Source organism: Thermobia domestica, chromosome 11 (genome assembly GCF_964235325.1).
Source record: "Thermobia domestica chromosome 11, izTheDome1.hap1.1, whole genome shotgun sequence".
Lineage (NCBI taxonomy): Eukaryota > Metazoa > Arthropoda > Insecta > Zygentoma > Lepismatidae > Thermobia > Thermobia domestica.
The window spans coordinates 215,306,977-215,329,769 of record NC_137464.1 but is presented as its reverse complement, the minus strand read 5'-3'; the positions used below and the strand labels follow the sequence as shown (position 1 = coordinate 215,329,769).

The 22,793-nt window shown below is 36.7% G+C and overlaps 1 protein-coding gene across 1 annotated transcript in view; it reads left to right on the top strand.

Annotated features, from left to right (window-relative positions):
• Nucleotides 1-6,244: 6,244 nt before the first annotated feature.
• LOC145664727 (katanin-interacting protein-like) overlaps nucleotides 6,245-22,793 on the top strand; it is a gene marked incomplete in the record, with an annotated part of 85,951 nt that continues 69,402 nt past the window's right edge. The window contains 1 exon segment of the mRNA XM_081731608.1: nucleotides 6,245-6,607.

Below are 22,793 nucleotides of genomic sequence, written 5' to 3'. Positions count from 1 at the left end.
TCAAATACATTTTTATATTTTTCTTTTGTAGTATAATAATAATAATAATAATAATAATAATAATAATAATAATAATAATAATAATAATAATAATAATAATAATAATAATAATTATTATTATTATTATTATTATTATTATTATTATTAGCTGCGGCCCTCCACCTTGCTAGCAAAGACGGTTATGGCCCTCAGGCTCATTATAATTGGACACCACTGATATAGATTCTGTGCCACAATGGTAGTTTCTATCTCCAAGTTTAATGCAACCGAAAGTGTTAAATACTTGCTATACAGTGACGACGCCAGAGGGGGGCAAGGGGGGCGAGCGCCCCCCTAGTAGCTACTTCTGCCCCCCTGACTGCCACCTAGACTGCCCCCCCAGACTTCTACAATCCTTAAACATTCTACATGTAGTATTTTATCAGTATCATAACCAATCTCATTGTCAAATTGTAGTGTACTTTCCATTCATTTACTATGTGGCAAATTAGTCCTCAAGCTTTCTTCTTTGAGCGTTTGGGTATGCACACATATTCTGTTTTCTAATTTAGCGCCTTTTGAGGTAAATTTTAGTTATACTTCTTTCTTATGATTTTTAATTATTGTGCCTAGCGAATAATAGTAGATTTGGTAGACTTGTTTTCTTCTCATTGGATCAACTTCGATTGGAAACAAAAGAGAGGTAAAACCAGTTAAGTAACTTGTTTGTATTTATCCAGGTTTGAAGTTTTCAGTTTCATATTTTGTTTTATTTAAAGGTTCTATACTTCTTTTTTCTGAAACATTATTCTCGGCTTTCAATATTCAGAGGATGTGCTTATAACAGCTTAGTTTGCAACTACCAGGGCTTAATTTTTTGAAGGGGATAAAAAGAGTTGTCTTTTCCCTTCCTGCAAATGATAATAATAAATTTATGGAATTAAACTGATTCCCAATAAAACGTATTGTCAGAGTGCTGATCTTTCGTTAGTAATTGGTATATACTAGTGCTCCCTTACTTATTTTGTTTCAAAGTACTGACGTAACGTCTACCATATTGACTAGGAACTGCTGAAAAATTCGTAGCCCAACCCAGAAGGAGTGCACGTGGATCTACACTTCCCCCAAGAGTCAATATACTACCTCTTACAGTGCTCCAGTTTTTGCAGCAAAGTTTAAAACTCTGAAGATTTCCTCGCACCACTGTTCGTAGCACTATCCCTATCAGATCTAAAATGGCGTCCTTTCAAGTGTTATTTAAGTTTGGGAAAAAAGTACACGTAATAGTTAGACGGAGCGAAATCTGCGGAATAAGAATGATGATCTAGACATTGAAATCCTAGATTATGCAATGTAAGTTGTGTTCGCAGGGGCTTGATGGACAGGTGTATTCTCCTGAAGGAACAGAATCCCTTTCTTTTCATTTTCCGCGGCGTTGAACTTTGAATTTTTCTTTCAGCTTTGTAAGTAATGTAGAGATTCTGGATTAAATATCTTACCGTTGCGACTCCATACTTATCTCAGAAGAATATTGCAAACAGTTTCTCAACCTACTTCTGTGTCTTGAACTTCTTGGGACGAGGGAGAAATGAGTGCTACTACTCCATTGACTGTTGTTTCGTTTCAGGATCATAGTGGCACAACCATATTTCATCCATGGTTACTATTCGTGAGCGAAATTGATCAGCATTACAGTCAAATTGGAAGAAGACTTCTCTTAATGCCGTCACTCTTTTATTTTCCTGACATATTTTTTGGGAACCCATTATGCCGAGAACTTGCGCATACAGAAACCATTCTGAATTATGCTACCGACGAGTTCCAAAGAAATGTTAAGAATTTCGGACACAAGGTTTGCTGAGAAAGTAAAAACTGAGAAAGGGAGGTGTAGCCAGACCTCAGACTATAATAAGTATATCGTGAGTTTACTATACACTTTCAAAACTATATAAATAATAGCTTAAATTATTTTTGTCACTCAAAAACTGGGGTGACCTAGGCCCTCCGGCCCCGGGCTATATCCACCACTGGCTGAAATGCTGCAATTTCCAAGAATAATGTCACAAATTGCATTCATGATTTCGGGAAGAGTTATTGCTAGTAATCATCCTGGATGTAAAGCATAATTTGTTGAGAAATCGCCACGTTTATACTAAGCCATTTACTTCTTCACCACTGTATATAACGGAGGAGAGTCGTGGTGTTTCACTGATTTCCTAATTAATTTACTTCGGTGATTTTCCTTGGTGGAACAAAAATGTTGACACACAATCATAGTCATACGTCTTGCAAATAAAATCCGGAAAATAAACACACTGCTGAACAAGACTGCACTTATTTAATATAAAAACACATTTACACGTGACGTTTCGATCTCTTAGCCAAGATCCTCATCAGACGTACACTCAAAGACGTACTTGAAATACACAATGTAATGTAAAATAAGTCAAACGTAATAAATATGTAATTTTTGGTACGGCAAATAGCCGCCCTCCCGAAAATGTATCTGCCCCTCCTTTGCCCCCCCTAAGAACTTAAAGCTGGGGTCGTCACTGTTACTATATCTCTGTTTACAATATTTTTTCTCATAGAACGAGAGAGGTACTAGAAAGCGACAAATGTTTCTTTTAAATATAATTTCATAATTCCAAGAAAGATTTCAAGCCCTGCCCACTGGTCTAGTGGATAGCGCGTATTCCTTTGATGCACAGGGGCCCGAGTGGGAAAGCATTGAACGTGTTATGGTGGTTCGGATTCCACTTTAAAATGTAGGTCCACGTCTTGTATAGTCTTGCTCGATACTGAAAAGGGACGCTGAACTTCAGCACACAACCAAATAAAAATATTTCATCTTAGTAGTATTCTTCTACTGAAGTTAGTAGCAATAAAAACTAATACGAAAACGAAGATACACCTATTTGAAATTTGAATTCTCGTTTGATGAGATTATTATAGTCAGATACTTAGTTCTTTGTCCTACCGTATATAAAACATCTTTAGAACAAATAAACCATTCAATAATATTTTCTTGGTATTAAATTACCTATTTTTGTGACTTCTTTAGTTATAGAAAATAAAAGAAATACGAAACGATATATTAGTGAGAAGTCTTTGGAATCAGTATCAGCACATATAATCACTTCATGTTTCATATTTTGTTAAAATCAATTGTTAAAAGTCCATTTATTACAGAGTTGCCTAATACTATGACGATCAGTTTGTACAGGATCCTTCTATTTGGTAACTTGTTAGTCTTTTTTTACATTATAAAATGTACTGTCGATAACACATTAATAATCACTATCTATATATATAAAAGAGAACGTACAATATTTTGTCCGCTCATCACGCTAATACGGCTGAACCAATTTCTTTCATTTTTGGGGGGTTATTAGGATTTGGACCCTAGATGGTTTTTATCATATCACTTTAATTTTTAATTACCAGTGTCTTGAGATCTCAGTTCAAATCATAACTTCGTGAAGTTCGTTTTTATAAATGTACTTTATATATGGCGTATTGTCCGTAGAGAACGTACAATATTTTGTCCGCTCATCACGCTAATACGGCTGAACCAATTTCTTTCATTTTTGGGGGGTTATTAGGATTTGGACCCTAGATGGTTTTTATCATATCACTTTAATTTTTAATTACCAGTGTCTTGAGATCTCAGTTCAAATCATAACTTCGTGAAGTTCGTTTTTATAAATGTACTTTATATATGGCGTATTGTCCGTGAACTCTTAAAATAATAATAATAATAATAATAATAATAATAATAATAATAATAATAATAATAATAATAATAATAATAATAATAATAATAATAATAATAAAGTAAAATTTTAACCAAAATATCTATATGGGAGTTTTCAAAAGTTACAGTATAAAAGCAACATTTAAGATATTTTTATAATCTATATATATAAAAGAGAACGTACAATATTTTGTCCGCTCATCACGCTAATACGGCTGAACCAATTTCTTTCATTTTTGGGGGGTTATTAGGATTTGGACCCTAGATGGTTTTTATCATATCACTTTAATTTTTAATTACCAGTGTCTTGAGATAATTGACCATTCAAGTGTCCATAACGTACAAATCCTTTGTTATTAGTTCATCATAGGTAAAAATAAACGTATTTATATGCAACCCGCATGACCGTGTCACTCGGCGGGTTAACATAAATGACAGGCGATATACAGCGGAAAATAGCTTGAATCTTCTGTTTAAAATTTTTTAATTGATTTGCTTATTTTTACAGACACTTTTACAATATGCCAGCACCGGGATGACCGCAGCGAAGCGGGGCGGGTTAACATAAATGACAGGCGATATAATGTTAAGATTTACTGCAATCTTCTATGGTTTTTATCATATCACTTGAAAGCGAAAAAGTAAAAATTATCTAAGTAACAAAGTTTATTGCGTTCCGGGGTGACCGCAGCGAAGCGGGGTGAACGCTGCTAGTTAGTAAATAATTATATTTTAATATTCTGTAAAATATAAATTTTACACTGTTTACCTTTTTGAATTATTATTTCTAATTTATATCCCTCAAGAACCGAGAACCAAAGGTTTGTGCATCTTCAAGTTCAAATTTTCTGGGCAGTGTTTTGAGAAAAAAAAATACTGCTATCAGCTAGTCAGAGTATCAATGCAACTGTGTATTGTTAGAATTTGAGCCGAGTTCAAGAAAAAAACTCAAGACTCTGGAGCCAGCACTTCTGAATCGCAAAGGGGTCCTCCTGTTAAAGGAAAACGCCAAGCTCCACGTGGCTAGGATGACCCGGGACACCATTCTACGCTTTGGATGGGAAACACTATTGCATCCGCCATACTTCCCGGACATTGCACCGTCCGATTATCACATGTTTCATTCCTTGGACAATTGGTTTAGAGGACGCCAGTTCAAATCCCTAGTAGAGGTACAAAATGCACTTGATACCTTACCTTCTTCGCTTCACGGTCCACCAAGTTCTACCGCGATGGAATACATGGCCTTCCAAAAACGTTGGCAGAGGGTCGTCGATGCTGATGGAGACTATTTTTGATCTTTCAGGTATGTCTTAGGTTACATATCGATGTTCGAAGTTGTTGGGTGAAAAAGCGACAGATCTTTCTGGGTTATTTTATAGTTACTAAGCTCGTCAAGATCTACCACCTTGCCAAGTTTGGTAAAAATTGCATGAGTTCCATCTTTCGCGCTTTAATAAAATTTCTTGATTTCACTTATTCCAAACCTAACATTGATAGCTAATAACTCTCGAACAAAAAGTCTGTATACCATAATATTTTATACCGAACATCCACGCATACCAAGCACGTCAATATTTACAATCCTACCAACTTTCATCAAGATCATTTGAGTTTAATCAAATGTGTCTTAGTGAAATTTCTTGATCACTAACTTAAAACTCAAATTCGATTAGCAATAACTCTGGAACCAAAGTCCCACTAACACCATAATATTTAACGTGCGTATTAAATACATCGCAATCCATAATCATACTAATTTTGATCATGATTGGGTGAGTTTCGTTAATAGTAGAGATTATGCACTATCCTTTTATTAAATCTAAATCCAAGGGGGCACGGAAGCTCAGTGTTAGAACGGTTAACTTTTGTGCATTTGATCCCAGGTCAAATAAGATCGTGGCAGACAACATCGTGACCGTGTGTTTTCCCGGGGTACTCCCATTTTATCTCACATTATCATTCCACGAATTCCGAAAACTTTTCGAGAAACGAAAAATCATCGAATAACGGAAAACGAATTTTTTTAGAAAAACGAAAATGAAAAAATTCGAAAAACGAAATTTTTTCGAAAAAACGAATTTTTTCGAAAAAGCGAAAAACGAAATCCGAAAATCGAAAAACAGATTTTTCGAAAAAGGCCATCCCTACTGGAAGGAACACTGTTCTTAATCAGTACCATTTCTTACTGATCCCCTCAACTTTATCTGTTCCAAGAGGGGTATGTGGAAATGCGTAAAAAGAAAGTATAGAAGTCATTAGCGTAAAATTTCCGCCAAGAAATAAATGTAAGTTTAATTGTTGTATCAACCTGACCCGTATTTTTAATTAATACAACTAATATTTCATAAGGAGTACTAATGTAGAAAATATACATTATTTCAAACAATTTTATTTTGCAACGAAATTTCCATCTTTTCTCTACAAATGGTGTAATGATTGATGCTATGTATAAGAATGAATATAATTTGCTATCTATGTACAATCTATTCCGGAACTAACAGTTTGGTTGGCTGTCACCTGTCAGCATCGATCGTCTGCTGCACTTGTATTGCCATCTATAAACAATTGAGTGTGTGCGTATTTCAGACGCTTGGAGCCGAGAAATGTAAATTAAAAATAATGGGAAACGCGTGTGATGTTTTGTACATTTTTTCTTATTATTTTTGGTGTTAATATATTTTTATGCCAAGTGAGAAACCTATATAAAAATAAGTTTATCTGACTGAGTGGCACTTCAAGCGAGAAATTGCAGGAATATTTACATGGAAGTATTTAAAATCCGCGAAAAAAATTGGTTACCAACAGAAGCAATCAATGTTATGAGTTCATGAATAAGTAAATGATGTCAAGTGTTGAGAACGATGATACGTAAGTTATTGCGTTATTTAGTAGTCCAAGAACATAACTCAGTTAGTATAATTAGAATTATAAAGCAATCAATTTTCAGTAGATCTGAGTCTGAACTGCAAGGAGTTAGAAGCATTTTACATAATTCGTTTCCTACAATGATAGCTTCTTTCTTTTAGTTTTGTTGTATCATAGTTATCATTTTTAAAGTAAAATTGCGGAGATTTAAAATAAAGGTGCCGCAATATAATTATTAACTGTAGTTAGAAAAAAAAAATCTTGGACGTATTCTATAGAAATTTTTGTGAAGATTAAGAAAGTATATTTTTGTCATTTATAAGGAAATTATCGTTGCCTTACAGTGTTTCTTAGGGATTCCTCGGTGCACATTCACTGGGAAGGTTCTAGATTACTGGTCCCCCATGTAGGTTAGTAGCTGGGTTGGTTTCTTTCTGTACTAGAGTTTATACATTTACACAGTATTGCCGAACGAGCGTGAGCGAGTGAAGGCCGGTTAGAGCCCCGCAGGGCACGTTGTTTTATGTCTTTATTACTGTTCAATGGGAAGGGGAACCAGTAGTCTAGAGCCTTGCCCATTCACTTTAAGAGGATTACCGTTTTTTGTCTTAATACGGCGTCCGGAAATATGGCATAGAAACTAGTGTAAAAAGCACAGTTCGACCTGTGCTAGGTTGTCTCTAACATGTACGAATGCTGTCTACTCAAGTGAGGGCAAGGGTCCCGAGGAAGTCTGTCCGTAGGGATCAGGCGTGTCAGTGATGGTGTGTATGCCCAGAAACGAGGGTGTCGTGAAAAGCACTAGATTAAGTACCTCCTCTATCGACACTTTGTGTTATCGAAAAAAGTACCTTTCACTTCTGGCATTTGCCAATGGCATTTCATATTATCAACACAAACTTGACGTTTGAAAACGTAACTGTTCGTCCACTGCTTTATTTTCAACGCCTTCATACATTTGTGACACATCCTGCTCAATTTCAATAATTTTTCCGCTCCATATAACGTAACATAGGTTGTTATAAAACTCAGAATCGAAATGCAGCTATTCCATCTTTTTATGTTGGGAATTAATTACCTCTATACACCATAATGTCTGACGTCAATATGCCTTCATTCGAAATAGTACCAGCAACACGAAGCTTCCAACACGTGAAAGTACTAGGGCCTACATAACATTTCTCTTGTTAGTGTGAATTTCTTAAAAAATAACCAATTCACCATTTCTTTCCTATATCCGTACATAATTTAGAAAGACCTAAATAATAAGTTCGCATTTTTACACAGATTTTATAATAAAACAAGTGAGTATCGTTTCACAGTGCGAAACAAAGACTTCCAAACTATGCGAATTCAATACTCGAACTTGAAGTAGTGCATCTTTAACTACTGGTTACAATATAATTATAAGATAAAAGATAGAACATGTTCGTTGAACGCTGAATCCATATTAAAAACCTATTTCTCGGCATCTCTTACTGTTTTTGTTCAATGGCGATAAAGGTTGAAACCAAGAATCGTTTATTTCAACCACTTCCAGTTTGAATAAAGGTTTAAAGGAGGAGATAGCAGAGATATTCACCCTCGCGAGGGTGGCCCTCTCGAGGGCATCCTCACCCTCAAGTTCCCTCGCCCACAGTGACGCGAGGGCGAGGGAGTGCCAGGGCAAGGACAAGTTTTGGCCGCGAGGGCGAGGACAAGCTTCGATGGCGAGGGTGAGGATGCGCGAGGGCGAGGAAAAGCTTCGATGACGAGGGTGAGGGTGCGCGAGGGCGAGGTCAAGTTTCGGCAGCGAGGGCGAGGACAAGCTTCGATGGCGAGGGTGAGGGTGCGCGAGGGCGAAGAAAAGCTTCGACGAAATGGGCGAGGACAAGTTTCGGCAGCGAGGGTGAGGATGCGCGAGGGCGAGGACAAGCTTCGATGGCGGGGGTGAGGGTGCGCGAGGGCGAGGAAAAGCGAAGGCGCGAGAGCGAAGAATTCAATAACGAACTTTTTAAATGAGTTAAATGTAGACACCGTAAATTGATAACACTTAGTGTAATCCACTTCATCAAAGTCAGTTATTAGTTGATCTTAAATTAGGATTATCTTATAAATCACTACTGTTAATGGTTTAATTGAATTGTCAATTTTGTAAATAAAATCTCACTCTAAGATAATTACGTTAAGTGTAGATCGCAACTATCTAGGCCAGCCCACAATCTGTTTTTAATTGAAATCCTATCCGTTTTCCAAGTACCCAGTTACAAAACTATTAAGTCAATACTGAAAACTAAAAACGAAAATATTTATTGCAATTAAACGATTAACACGATTTGTATTATTGGACGGGAGCACGTTGGCTCAGTGCTACAGCCAATCTCTGGTTTCAGGGGTCACTCGTTCGATCCCAGGCCAAGTGAGTTCGTGGAGGACGATAGCGTATACTTGGGTTTTCTCGGGATTTTCCCGTTTCCTCCCGTTTTCTCATTCCACCTATTCTATCATCATCATTCACTTGCAATTCCATTAGTCTCCTTTAGCCATCGATGGCATAACCGTTGGATGTTTAAACTAAAGATTTTTTATTTTATTTATTTATTTATTTATTTATTTTTTTTTTAAGATTGGTATCTTTGAAAGCGTTTTTAATATAGTGTAAGAATATGCAGCGCACAGTCTTGAAAAGGGAGACTATTTTGGGGCGTCCAGTTGTCTTCTTTCTGTGATCTGTTACCCTTCATTATCGACGTTTTTATTATTATTATTATTTTTTCTTCGCTAAACAGGATATTAAAATAGAATGATTTGGTTCTATATCGCAAGTTTTAAAGCTCCCTGACAACTGATATTTAGTCAGGAAAGCATAGGAAAACTTAGAAATAAAGAAGCAAAACTACCTGAAGTATTCGGCTATGGTTCATCTAATCATGGGGCTTTGGTGGTAGCGTTCCTCCCAGATTTTCGTCACACGTATATAAGCAAACTAAGAAAATAAAAGCATATATTCAGGGGTGTAGTCGAGAGTATACGAAGGTGTATTGCTCAATCTTAGTCATTTGCGCATACTTTCTGCTTCAAGGCGTGTAGTACTATATTCAAAACTAGCATATACTCTGTGAAATTTTTAAGACTAGCGTATACTCTGTGAAAATTTTAAGACTATGGTGTACGCCGTGTGAAATTTTAGGACTTGAGCAGGAAGTTTTTGATAGTCTATTATTGCAACACAGCCCCTGCCCGCTGCAGCCCCTAGTTATTCGCCTCTACTTTCTAAACATTTTCTATATATTTTACATCGCTGGAGTTGGTGGCCCCGCATCGTGGAGGTTGTGGGGACATTATCTAAGCCTTTGGTCAAGTGACCTTACATTTGGACCTGTTAAGTGACCTTACATTTACATAGATTACTATTGAGATAAGTGGGTAAAACTACATTCAGGTTTACACCTATAGTTTCATGATTCTTAGTGTTCATCCTCCCGAAGGGGAACTTTCGAAGATGTCCTCAATTCTAACTATAGAGAAACGTTGTCACACAACAGAATAAACATAATTTCAAACCGTTCATGATCTATATTTAGAAAAAAATAACACTCTACTAACGTAATTTGCTGTTTTGGAAAATATAAGTTTTACTTATGAATATCTGGGAATCAGTCGATCTGTCTGTATTCTGACGTATTAGAGTTAATGTCCCTTTATAATTCATCACCGATGCCGATGCTAAATGGTACGTGAATCTATAGTTTATGGTAGGATCCGAACCACCATAATGCGTTCAAACTTCACTCAAGGGAATCGAACCGGAGACTTGCTGCAAAGCAGACATGCTTGCTAGACATTATACTAACTTCCTTTGTATATTTCAATATCATTAACTTACAGTAATCACCGGTAATCGACCTATAACCAGAGTCGAAGTCTAAGAGGGAGTTATTGAAAATGTTTAATTATCCTAATTTTTATGTAAATATTTCACTTTAGAATATTAGCGTTTAAATACTCCTCTCCCCCATACAACCATTACACACGCTAATACTATGTTACAAGCAGTAACGACTACATATTATCAGGTGCAACATTTAATCAATCAACATATAAGATATAAAGCTTATAAAATTTTAATTAGTCAGCTGGATTACATCTTATGAAAAAAGTTGAATAATTTCCACCTTATATGTTAGTTGTTTGACGTAACGTAAGCATGAAGGTAAGCTTAGATCTTTGTTCGAAATTCACATTGAAATTATATTCGCAGAGAATCTTCAGTGGGCTGAATCTCTTTCGTTTCAGGTTGGCTACAAGACTGCGATAATCGTAGGACGTAAAAATGAAGATTTTATTCCCCAGTCAGAATTTTTAAACTATCCTATCTCTTCAAGTCAATAATTGTCTGTTTTGCATTATTACTTTTCAACCACAGAGCAAAATAATTCAGTCGCTCTACTCCTGTTTTAATGATATATGGCAGCGTGTAACAAATTGTTGCGAGGTCCTGGGCAAGAAAAGTTTGTGATCGCCCTTTCAGTTTTTAATTGCTAATTATAATAAAATTTCTGGAAATCAATTAATCTACACATTTAATTATTTGTGCTAAAGAAAATAAAGGTTTGTTCTCTTACTTTCCCGTTCCACCATTTCTTTCATCATCATTCACTTGCAGTTTCATCCATCTCCTTTAGCAGTTACATAATTCTAAGGCGCTAAACTAAAGATTTCATCTTTTCTTTCATTACTACAATCTTAAAGTTTGCACGTATTAAAGTTTGCACGACATTATTAATTGTTGAATTGGTGGATTTATAAAAGTCAGTGCTAAATCATTTTAGGCTCGATAATCTTTTCAAGGCGCCTGGAGGCGCTAAGCTCTGAGCGTGCCATTTAGGGAGGAACGGTGGCTCAGCGATAGAGAAATTATCTTTGTTCGAAGGGTCGCATGTTCGCCCGAGTAAGTTCGTGATGGAGAACATCGTGTTCGTGGGTTTTCTGGGGATTCTCCAGTTTTCTACCACATTCTCATTCAATTATTTCTTTCATCATTCACTTCTGTCTCCTTTAGCATTTAGCTTGCATAATCGTGGGATCTTAAACTAAAGATTTCATTTTTCATTTGCCTTTACGTATTTGTAGTGTAAGGAATCCTTGAGACAACGTTTGAAAGATATCATTTCATAATTGTGGAAATTACTGAAAATAAACTTTACAACAATGATAGCTGCCAAAAATAAACCAAGACAAAAGTGATAAAGTGCACAAATTGACCCCTATGGTAGTTTCTTAAGACAAAGTTTCATATTTATGGCAGTTATTGAAAAAAATTAAAAATTTTAACATTGTTAAGGTAGGACAAATGTATCTCTATTAGTGGTGGATATTAACAATATTTGAGCATCGAAATTAACCTTACAAGCACATTGACACATTTCAGTTTATATTTTAAAATACCAATTAACTTAGATTCACATTCAAATCTATGAAGTCATTCATGTTATAGGTTAGAGTTGGTATATATTTCCGAGTGATAATTCAACAATAGTGTTCTGAAGTATTTTATTTGTTTGCTGACGAAGTTTTGAGCAGGAAGGCGAGGGCGAGCGAGGATAATAGACAACTCCTATCGCGAGGGCGAGGACAAGCTTCGATGGCGAGGGTGAGGATGCGCGAGGGCGAGGAAAAGCTTCGACGAAAAGGGCGAGGGTGTGTGAGAGCGAGGAGAAGCTTCGACAGCGAGGGTGAGGGTGCGCGAGGGCGAGGAAAAGCTTCGACGGCGAGGGCGAGGACAAGTTTCGGCAGCGAGGGCAAGGGTGCGCGAGGACGAGAACAAGCTTCGATGGCGAGGGTGAGGGTGCGCGAGGGCGAGGACAAGCTTCGATGGCGAGGGTGAGGGTGCGCGAGGGCGAGGACAAGTTTCGACAGCGAGGGTGAGGGCGCGCGAGGGCGATGGACAGTTCCATTCGCGAAGGCGAGGGTGAGTGAGGTCGAAGTAAAATGAACATCTATGGGAGATAGAATCTATGCTCGGGACTCTGAATCGATTGAAAAAAAAAAAATATTTTCGATATCTCTTATAGTTTTTGCTTTATGAAAATCTGAAACTAAAAGCACGTGATGATATATATACATTTAAGACGCTGTATAGATTGCAAGAACCGTTTATCGCTATTACCATTTCTGTTCTATGGCGAAAAATTTTGAAAACAGAATTTGAACCTTTTTGAGTTTGAACAGAGGGTTAACGGAAACCGTGGAACATATTCTTAGCAAGCTGAATCGATTACAAAAACCATCTTCTCGATATTTCTTCCCGTTTTTGCTCTAAAGAATTCAGTATTGAAGCCGGCAGTAATGTATATTTAAACCACTTTTTGGTTTTAAGTAGAGTTATGTGGATAGTCATGTTATGTTGTCTTAATACTCTGAATCGTTCGTAAAAAAAAAAAAAAAAAAAAAAATCCGCTTCTCGCTATCTAATACAGTATCGTTTTCGTTCTGTGGCGATAAACGTTTAAACCAGAAAGGGCTCATTTTAACCATTCTCGGTTTGAAAAGGGCTACAGCGAAGGAAATGAAATCTTTTTTTGGGACGCTGGATCGATTGCAAAAAACACTTCTCGACGTCTTACCGCTTTTACTGTATGTAAATCAGTATTGAAACCGGAAGTAATAGTAAATTTGAACCACTTACGGTTTTGGTAGAGTGTTATGGATAGTCGTGACATGTTTTCTTGAGACCCTGGATCATTTGCAACCGCTTCTCGCTGTCTTCTACGTTTTTACTTTTATGGCGATAAACGTTGAAACTGGAAGTGACTAATTTGAATCACTTCCAGTTTGAATAGAGCGTTAATAGAGGAAATGGAACCTATTCTTGGGACGCTGAATCGATTGCAGAATTCCGTATCTTGATAACATTTACCGTTTTTGCTCTACGGTATTACTTCCGTATTGAAATTGGAAGTAATATAAATTTTAACGACTTCCAGTTTCTGTAGAGTGTTGTAGACGCTGAATCGTTTGCAGATAAACCTGATATATCTTACCTGATACCTGTCAACAGACAGATGGACAAATCCGTTATATAAGACTTGTGATATTTATGTATAGCATAGTTTGGAAGTCTAAAAGTTGGACTGCTTACTTTATATTGTGGAAATTTTATATTAGTAGTTATTTTGATTGATTAATCTTCAGTCTTCCACTGATCAATCTTTCAAATGTATATTGACCACAGACTTGTTACATTTTTTTTTTTTTTTTTAATTTTTTTCATATATGTTAGACAATGAAATAGAACAAAAACGTCCGTAATTTGTGGGTATCTAGAGTAAAATTAAATCACTTACATGTAGCACGTTTTAAACACCAACGAACAGTCGTCGCCACCTTACTTAACACTAGCTTCCAGTGTTTCCCTTCCATAATTTTGCATGAATTTTTCTTTACGAGTTGTTGTTACTAGAATTTATTTCAATGAAAATCTCTGTGCCAAATTATATCTATGGATATTTTAACAATGTTTTTGCATTGAATTCCTTATTATGGAATCTCATTGTTTATATAAATTTAATTTCGTGCATTTCGTTCTGATCAATTAAAATTCGCATACAGATCTTTCCACTATGAATGATGTCTTAGGCAGGGTTGGCTGGTTTAAACCAAGGTGGTTTAAACCAGCTAGTTTTTTCAAAAAAACCAACTGGTTTAAACAAAAAAACAAAAAATGTTCGTAAAAGTGTATATTTGTAAAATCTTGATGAACACACATTTGTGGGTTATCACGTTTCACTCCCGTATATTATTCGTATTATATTCAGACCTAAATTCCCCATTCATTACTCAAAAAGATTATACTACAAAAGCAACTTTTTTTTACAAGTTTATTTTGTGATTTTTCTTTTGTAGTTATTATTGTTATGTAATTGCAATCGAAGAAAAATTCTAAATATTGTTTCGTTTCAATGTTTACTATTGATAAAATACATGAAAATGCCGTACTTTTTGTGTGTGTGTGTGTGTGGGGGGGTCATACAGACCCCACGAGAGGCATTTAGTGAAATAAGTATCTTTGGTGTCTATTTATGTATAAATGAGTTTGAGCCAAAGTGGACTCAAATAATTCGTATCTTTTTTCACTTTTCTTATTGATATGCAGATTATGTGGGTGTACTTCTTTAATTTGGACCAATAAAGATCGTTGTTAACTAACTTGAACTAAATTAGTTCTTCTGTACTCCGTAGTACTTTGAAATTGTTCATATGTAATTCTGTGTAATGGTTTCACTTGTGCAACTGTTTATCTTTTTGTCCTTCTGAAATGACTCTTGACAGTTATTTTAAAAAGCATGTAAAGATCAGTACAACGTAATTTTTTTAAATCAGGATTCCTTCGTGAGTGAGTCGGCAGACGTATCGCATTTGTGGCCAATTAGTCCTGGTTCTGAGTTCAAATGGAGGACAGTTTCTCTCGGATGTAACTCGGGAAGCGGTTTTTATTCCGCTTTAAGCTTATGTGACCCCTTCCAGCATAACCCGATTGTTGCATAATAACATCAAGGCGAAACGAACTTATTTCTGTCCATATATGATATGAATATATAGAGCAAATCATTTAAACTAGAAAAACCTGGTTTAAACCAAAAAAAACCGTTTTTTTTGTTTTTTTTTTTTTTTTTTTTTTTTTAATAAAAACCATGGTTTTTGCCAACCCTGGTCTTAGGTAAGATATTTATGCATTTAATAGAATGCTTAGAGGTACGATCCCAGCTCACGCCGAGTGAGCTTTTTGGTGGACGAATACCATGTGTGTGGGTTTTCTCGAGATTCTTCTGTTTTATGTCGCTTTTATCTTTCCGCCATTTAATTCAATTTCGTCACTTCGTCGTGGCTATGTGAATAGCGTACGCGCCTTTGACGCGGGAGACCCATACTCCATTCCCTGCGGGAGTTCATGTGCTTTAAATCTCAACATTAAAGTGTAGGTCCACGTCTCATATAGCTTTGCTGCTGAAAGGGATGCTAAACTCAAATAAAATCCAAATTTTTATCATCAGCTTCCCCTTTACCCTACACTGCATAACCATAGTATGTAAAACTGAAAGATTTCATCCCATCTATATATTAAAATGCTGGGTTTATATGTTTGTGGTCAAGAAAGGTTTGTGGACGTTCGTATGCTTGGGGCCAATCCTTTTGATAGTGAGTTCTCGGGAATCATAGGCTTTAGAAAGATACCGTTTTTCCTGATCGATTGTAAATTTTGTGTAGATTGTTCTGTTCTAATTGAATATTTAAAGAAAAAAAACATGGCCGTTATTTCTTTATTACAAATTTTAGAGGTATACTGGAGGTGTTGAAATTTTAAAAAAAAGTAAGTCATCATATCCTACGAGTTATACGTTCCAACACCACATATTTGTATACAGGGGTTGTATCTCCTAGACGTTTCTTTTGTGGCCAGATGATAATGAAAAACGAAGGATAATCGTTTTTCCAGTCTAACGAGTAGACCTCATCACTTCGCCGTTGCGTTAGCAAAAGGAAACAACTATTGTCCTAGAGTAGAGTTGAAGGTAAGATATTGACAAAAATTTTTGCTGCTAATGATTAGTAGAATTATGGGAAAACGAAATAGAAACATGAATGTGGGAAAGCCATGTACAGTATAATTTGATAGTTGCAAGACCGATATTTTTTCGAAATAGATGGAGGAGCGATAGTTATGACTGCAACTACGTAAATTGAGTTAGGAGGAATGTTTTTATGGCATTCCAGATCATGACCGCCATATTGAAATTCGCCATATTGGATCGACGTAAACTTTTTCAAATGGAAAGAGGGCCCTGTGAGGTATTAAACAACAATGATTTTTTTCCACCCAATCTCATACACTATTTAGTTTGTCCATGTCTAGAACGGTTTACAACTTACAGTTTTTTGAATGTTGAAAAATTCGTTGTTTGTAGCAGATAGGTAACTACAGTGACAATGAACATAGCTCCAGAGATAGCATTCTTACAGGACAAAGTTACGGCAATGCGAGAAATGCAAGTCCTCAGCATTCATAAAATGATCAAAACAGAATTTTGCAGAGCACCATCAGCACCCAATAAAAAATGAAGCGACATGAATATCACAAGAGTTAATGCCGGGAATATTGAAAGCGTACTTCTTCGGCACCTCGAACCATTCGATCGGATCATCAGTATATCGTGATTTACAAAATGCATATTGAATCATTCCTGTGAAGCGATGAGACTGAAATTGATTGTACATAAGGGAATGCAAAGTGACAATAGTATCTCTGTCATGCAGTTTTGAACGGAAATGTTCTTCCTTTATTACATAATCACATATAGTACGCCAATATGTTTTGTATTGTCTAAAAAGGTACATCCAAAGGTTGAATTATGCCGGTGGTATCTTTTGAGTTTGTCGCATTTCCACTGATTTCCCAGGTGGAGCTGTTGTACGTCGCACCTCTTCATTATTAAATGATGTCCAGCTATCCACCATAAGGGGGCCGCGGTGGCTCAGTGGTAGAGCGTTCACCTCTGGTGCTAGGGGTCTCGGGTTCAAACCCTGCTCCCGCCAAGTGAACTTTGTGGTGGACAAACACCGTGTGCGTGGGTTTTCTCGGGGTTCTCCCGTTTCCTCCTACTTTCTTCATTCCACCATTTCATTCATTACTCATTATCACCGTCTCCTTTAGCCTAACCGGCATAACCGTGGGACGTAAAACTCAAAATTTCATTTCATTTCATTTTCATCCACCATAAGTAAATTCCTACAACCTGCATTCGGCCAATGGCAATTCACATACCATTCCCCGCAGTTCATGTAGTCCCATTTTACCAGATGTTGATGCTGTTACATGTATATTGCCAAATCTCTGCACTAACCTATTAAATCCAGTCTGCAATGTTACAGGCACTGTTCCGTTCTTTTCCTGGAGAACAATGAACAGTTTACCAACTAACTCTCCCTTTAAATTAATTAAAGGCATGATTGTGTAGGAGTGTGTCATAGCGTTACATTTATTGCAAGGGCCTCAATTTTCCTTTTCCCTTTTATATCCCAAACTCGGGTGATGCATTTCAAATTAAAAACCCCTTTGGTCAGCGTTACAGACATATTTAAACTCAAAATTAGGCAACGCCTGTTTGATGCTGTGAACGTAGTCTTTAGCAGTCTGCATTAGGTGTCGCTGGCGCTCATGATGAAGTCTTGTTTTAAAGGTTGTCACTTTCCGTAGCCCGATATTGTAATATCGTTTGAAGTTTAGTAGCCAGGCCTCCGAGGCTTTAAACTCTTCATACCCAATATCACGCGCAACGTGGCATGCCATTCGGGAATCACTGTTTGATACCGTTTGCAAAAATACTTCACGTGTGTGGATAAACTGCACTCCCGTAAAAGGGAACTCTTGTCTTCACGTGATAGTCCTTTATTTTATTTTTATTTTATTTTTATTTTTTTCTTAACAGCACGATCATAGGTTCACTCGCTAATGCGAAATCGGTTACACATTGTCTTTTTACCGTGGTTTGGATGTCGTGTCATGCCCCATAGCAGAACATGCCGCGATCTGCGATGTGATCGCAGAAAATTTGCCGCGCCTGTGCAGAAAAATTGCCAGAGGAGAAAAAAGTAACCAACAGAAAAGAATAAAAACATGCGTGGTATGTATAGATGTCTTAAATGGACGGACTACTTGCATAAATATAGTTTGAACTGTTTTTTACTCACGTAAAGTGTATTTTTAACAATCACAAGTGTTTCTTCTCCAGAAAATTTTTGCAGAAAACTTTTGACTTACAAAAGCTCATCGCAGAAAGACACAGAAGGTTCTGCCATCGGGGTGTCATGTTATTAATAATTTGTTTCGGCTTCTCAACCGAGAGCGAAGCGCCTTTGCGTTTCGCTGGTGATGGAAGAGATGCGTCTGACGTACTTTCTTGGACACTTGGTGTTCTGTCGGCATATTCGGAATTTGTTGTGTGATTACCCTTCCGCTTTCACACTAGCTTGTTGATTATTTATCTCATGATGTGCCTCCTCTAGAACATCCAGAGTGTATTCCATTTCGAATTCCAGTTCTTCATCCGCTAGGAATCCAGTTATGTCATTGCTCTTTCCTGTTCTGATATATTTGTTGCTTTGTGCTTAAACTGTAATGTCTGCAACTGCTGCAAGATGTACACTCGTGTTCAAAATTATTGTCGCATCTTATAATGTTAAGAGTATGTGTATAATCGGCAAATACATGGCCAATTTCATGTCAAAAGAGCAGTAAATAAGAACAATAAAACGAAAATAAAACTTTCCTGTTTATTTAGCAATATTTTATTTTACTCATTCTAATTTTCGTATTTATAATTCTTTTCCCATGAAATTTACCACAAATATACATTTCCCGATTATATACATAGTATCAATATTAAAAGTACCCTGTAACATCATTATCAAATTATATTCTTACAAGAAGACAGTTACAGATATGCGACAATCATTTTGGACATGACTGTATATGGCAATGTTTGCCTTATTTAACGCCATGTCGTGTCGGTTTTTTTTTTTTTTTTTTGTCTATATTTGTTGCCTGCACACACTCTCCCTAACACACGCACCTCACAGAATTACAGACACAATACAATAAACGAAATAACTATTTCTCAAACAATTCCGAGTTCACGGGTAGAACTGACAGTGAGAATAAATATTTCCTGCATTTGTCTTCTTACAAAAGAATTCGTCGCTATAGAATGGTACACGATACATGTAAGCTCCTACCTTATACCGTAGTTGCTACGACCAGGAAGGCATTGGCAGCCAATATTGCTATTCTCTTCATTATGCTTCTCCTACTGCTTATAGTTTCAGTTTAAATGTACAAACGCACACACGAAGTAGCGAGGTCAGAACCACTTTATGAATGCTGAGGAGTTGCATTTCTTGCATTGTCGTAATTTTGTTCTGTAAGAATGCTGTCTCTGGAGCTATGTTCATTGCCACTATAGTTACCTATCTGCTACAAACAACGAATTTTTCAACATTCAAAGAACTGTAAGTTGTAAACCGTTCTAGATGTGGACAAACTAATTAGTGTATGATATTGGGTGAAAAAATCATTGTTGTTTGATACTTCACATGGCCCTCTTTCCATATTAAAAAGTTAACGTCGATCCAATATGGCGGATTTCAAGATGGCGGTCATGATCCGGAATGCCATAAAAACATTCCTCCTAACTCGAGTTACGTAGTTGAAGTCATAACTATTGTTCCTTCATCTATTTCGAAAAATTATTGGTCTTGCAACTATCAAATTATATTGTAGATGGCTTTCCCACATTCATGTTTCTATTTCGTTTTCCCATATTTCTACTGCTCATTAGCAGCTAAAATTTTTGTCAGTGTCTTATATTCAACCCTACATTAGGACAATAGTTGTTTCCTTTTGCTAACGCAAGGGCGAAATGGTGAGGTCTACTTGTAAGATGAATCTTAAATGTTTGGAGTGTTTTGCCCAATGAACACCATATACTACTGACATTATAATTAATTGTGTGTTTAATGTATTTACTTATTACATACTGCATGCAAGAAGAAAGAAAACACTGATCATACATGAATTAGAAACTCAACCGAAGTAAGTGAAATTTTCCGAACGGTGCGAGATATTGAAAACAACAATCGAAAAACATCTTCCCTTTATGGTACTCCTTGCCGAATTTTATCAAGACGTTCTTCACTTGTGTCCATAAAGGGACGTATGTTGTGAGGAGTGACAAGGAGATTCATGCTCATATGTGAATGATGCGCTGTGTAGTGAGCGCAGGTTTAGCTAGTTTCATTTAGAATGCTTGGACTTAAATGTTTTATTAATCCTGATACAGTTGGATTGTTCTATTTGGGATTCCTTATGTATTCCCTAATCGTAATATCTATATTTATTCTTGTTGTTCCAATATTTGTTTGGTCACAATCGCATATAACTTCATACATCCCCAAATCTATCGGGTCTTGCACTTCGTTGTGAAACCTGTTAACAATCTCCTATGACTTTTAGAAAGTGAGGGGACGGGATACAGGGCTTAGTAGTAGAGTGCTTATCTCAGGCCCCAGGATTGATCCCAGGCCAGATGTAGACAACATGTTCGTATATTTCCGTGGCTTTTACCCGTTTTCATTCCATCAATTATTTCATAATCATTCACTTCCATTAACCATCGTTGTCTACAGTGCATAACTGTAGAATGTAAAACTACGAATTTCATTTCTTTGCAATTTTATAAAGTCTACACAATAGTCTTGGCAATAATGGTAGTGAGATCTACTTATTATTTGCTGTACTATTATGATTGGTCTGTAGGTTAGTATTAAGATTTTTGCTGTATAGCTAATGCCTGTTTTTCCATTTCTGTAACATCTACTTGTTTATAACCATTTTGCGCACGTACTTGATATATTTGTGCTAATTCTTCGTCTACATTAACAAAAGATCGGTTATTTACCAATAAATCCTCCCGTGGGAAAACAATATTCTCCAAACGTATCGGAACAACAAGCTAGTTCCGTCTTCAGTGGTAAGGTAACAAGTACAGAAGTGGATGAGAGAAGTATGGTATGGAAAAAGGAATACATACCACCAAATAAATATAACGTGAGAAATGGGTACTAAAAATCCACGAGCAGAGCGAGTGAACGAAAGAAAGAGTTGGGTTGAAGGAAGCGCGGTGTCTATGTTACGTTATGTTGTCAGATCCAAAATTTACATCAAAGGTAAGTAACCAGATTTTATCAATGTTGCCGAAATCCAGATTTTTGTTTGGAGGGGGGATTCAATATAAGGATAAATTATATTAAAATTTGTAAAATCACCCCTAAAATTAGACTAAATTCTCAGAGAAATTGAACTTTCGGAACGGGGGGGGGGGGTCCGGATCCCTAGGATCCATCCCGTGCTTAGGTCCCTGAACGGCACGTGTAAATCACCATTTGAGAGAAGTGTCGTGACCACTGCTCTCCCATGGTAAGGGCCGCGGTGGCTTAGTGGTAGACCCCTCATCTCTTGCGCGTAGTCCCTGGTTCGATCTCAGCTCCCGCCAAGTGGGCTTTAAGTGAATAGACACCTTGGGTTTTATCAGGACTCTTCCGTATCCTATCACACTTTCGTCTTTCTGCTATTATCTACGTCGTCTCCACACTTCTCCCTTAGCCTAAATTAAAAATGGAGAAAAGGAAATTACAATGTTCTGTTGATGAGCTGTGCAATAATTTTGAGAAGACGTTTTCTGTATGAATTATTCATGTTTCTGTTCATATTCTCATTCATTATTCTGTATGAATTATTCATGAAAGCTTCATGCTACAATTACCCTGTAACGTCTTCGGTTTGATATAAAATTCTATCCACTAATTACAGCCGTCCTTTCCTTCTTCGTTCTTCATAATACTCAGCAAAATATAACTTCCTTTCAAATAGTTGGATTTTATCTTTATTTAAGTGGCCCTAATGTTTATGAAAATCGTACTTACCCAGAAACATTCAACTATGAACATTTCGGCAAAATATTGTCATTCACAATAAAGATCCTTTCAGGAAACTAACGTTGTTTGTAGAACTAACTCTTCTGTATATGAAAACTCATGTAATTACTGTAGTCTTTCAGCGAAATTGCTTTTGTGCCTATATGAAAATTGAGGTAGATAATTAATGAAACATTGCTTTTAAGTCTCATTTGTTTCACCTGTATTTCATTTGACTTCCATTTCAGTTCCCAGATTGCAAATAAGGCGGGATTTTGCCCCCTTCGACCCCTAAGAGGAATAACGGGGCTTGAATGACTTTTTGTCGTTCACCAGATCTCCGAAACTATTAGGCATAGAACTTTGAACTGTAGACAAGACGAGCTTTTTTAATGAGGCTCTTAAGGATGGAAATTGGGGCCTGAATTATTGTTTGCCCTTCGCCATATCTCTGAAGCTATTAGGCGTACAATCTTAAGTTTTGTACAAATATTTTCTTGCAGTTTAAGATGTAGATAAGACTAAATGTGATTGTATGAAGGGAAAGTGAGACGACGACGACTACGACTACGACGACGACTACTACTACTACTACTACTACTACTACTATTACTACTACTACTACTACTACTACTACTACTACTACTACTACTACTACTACTACTACTACTACTACTACTAC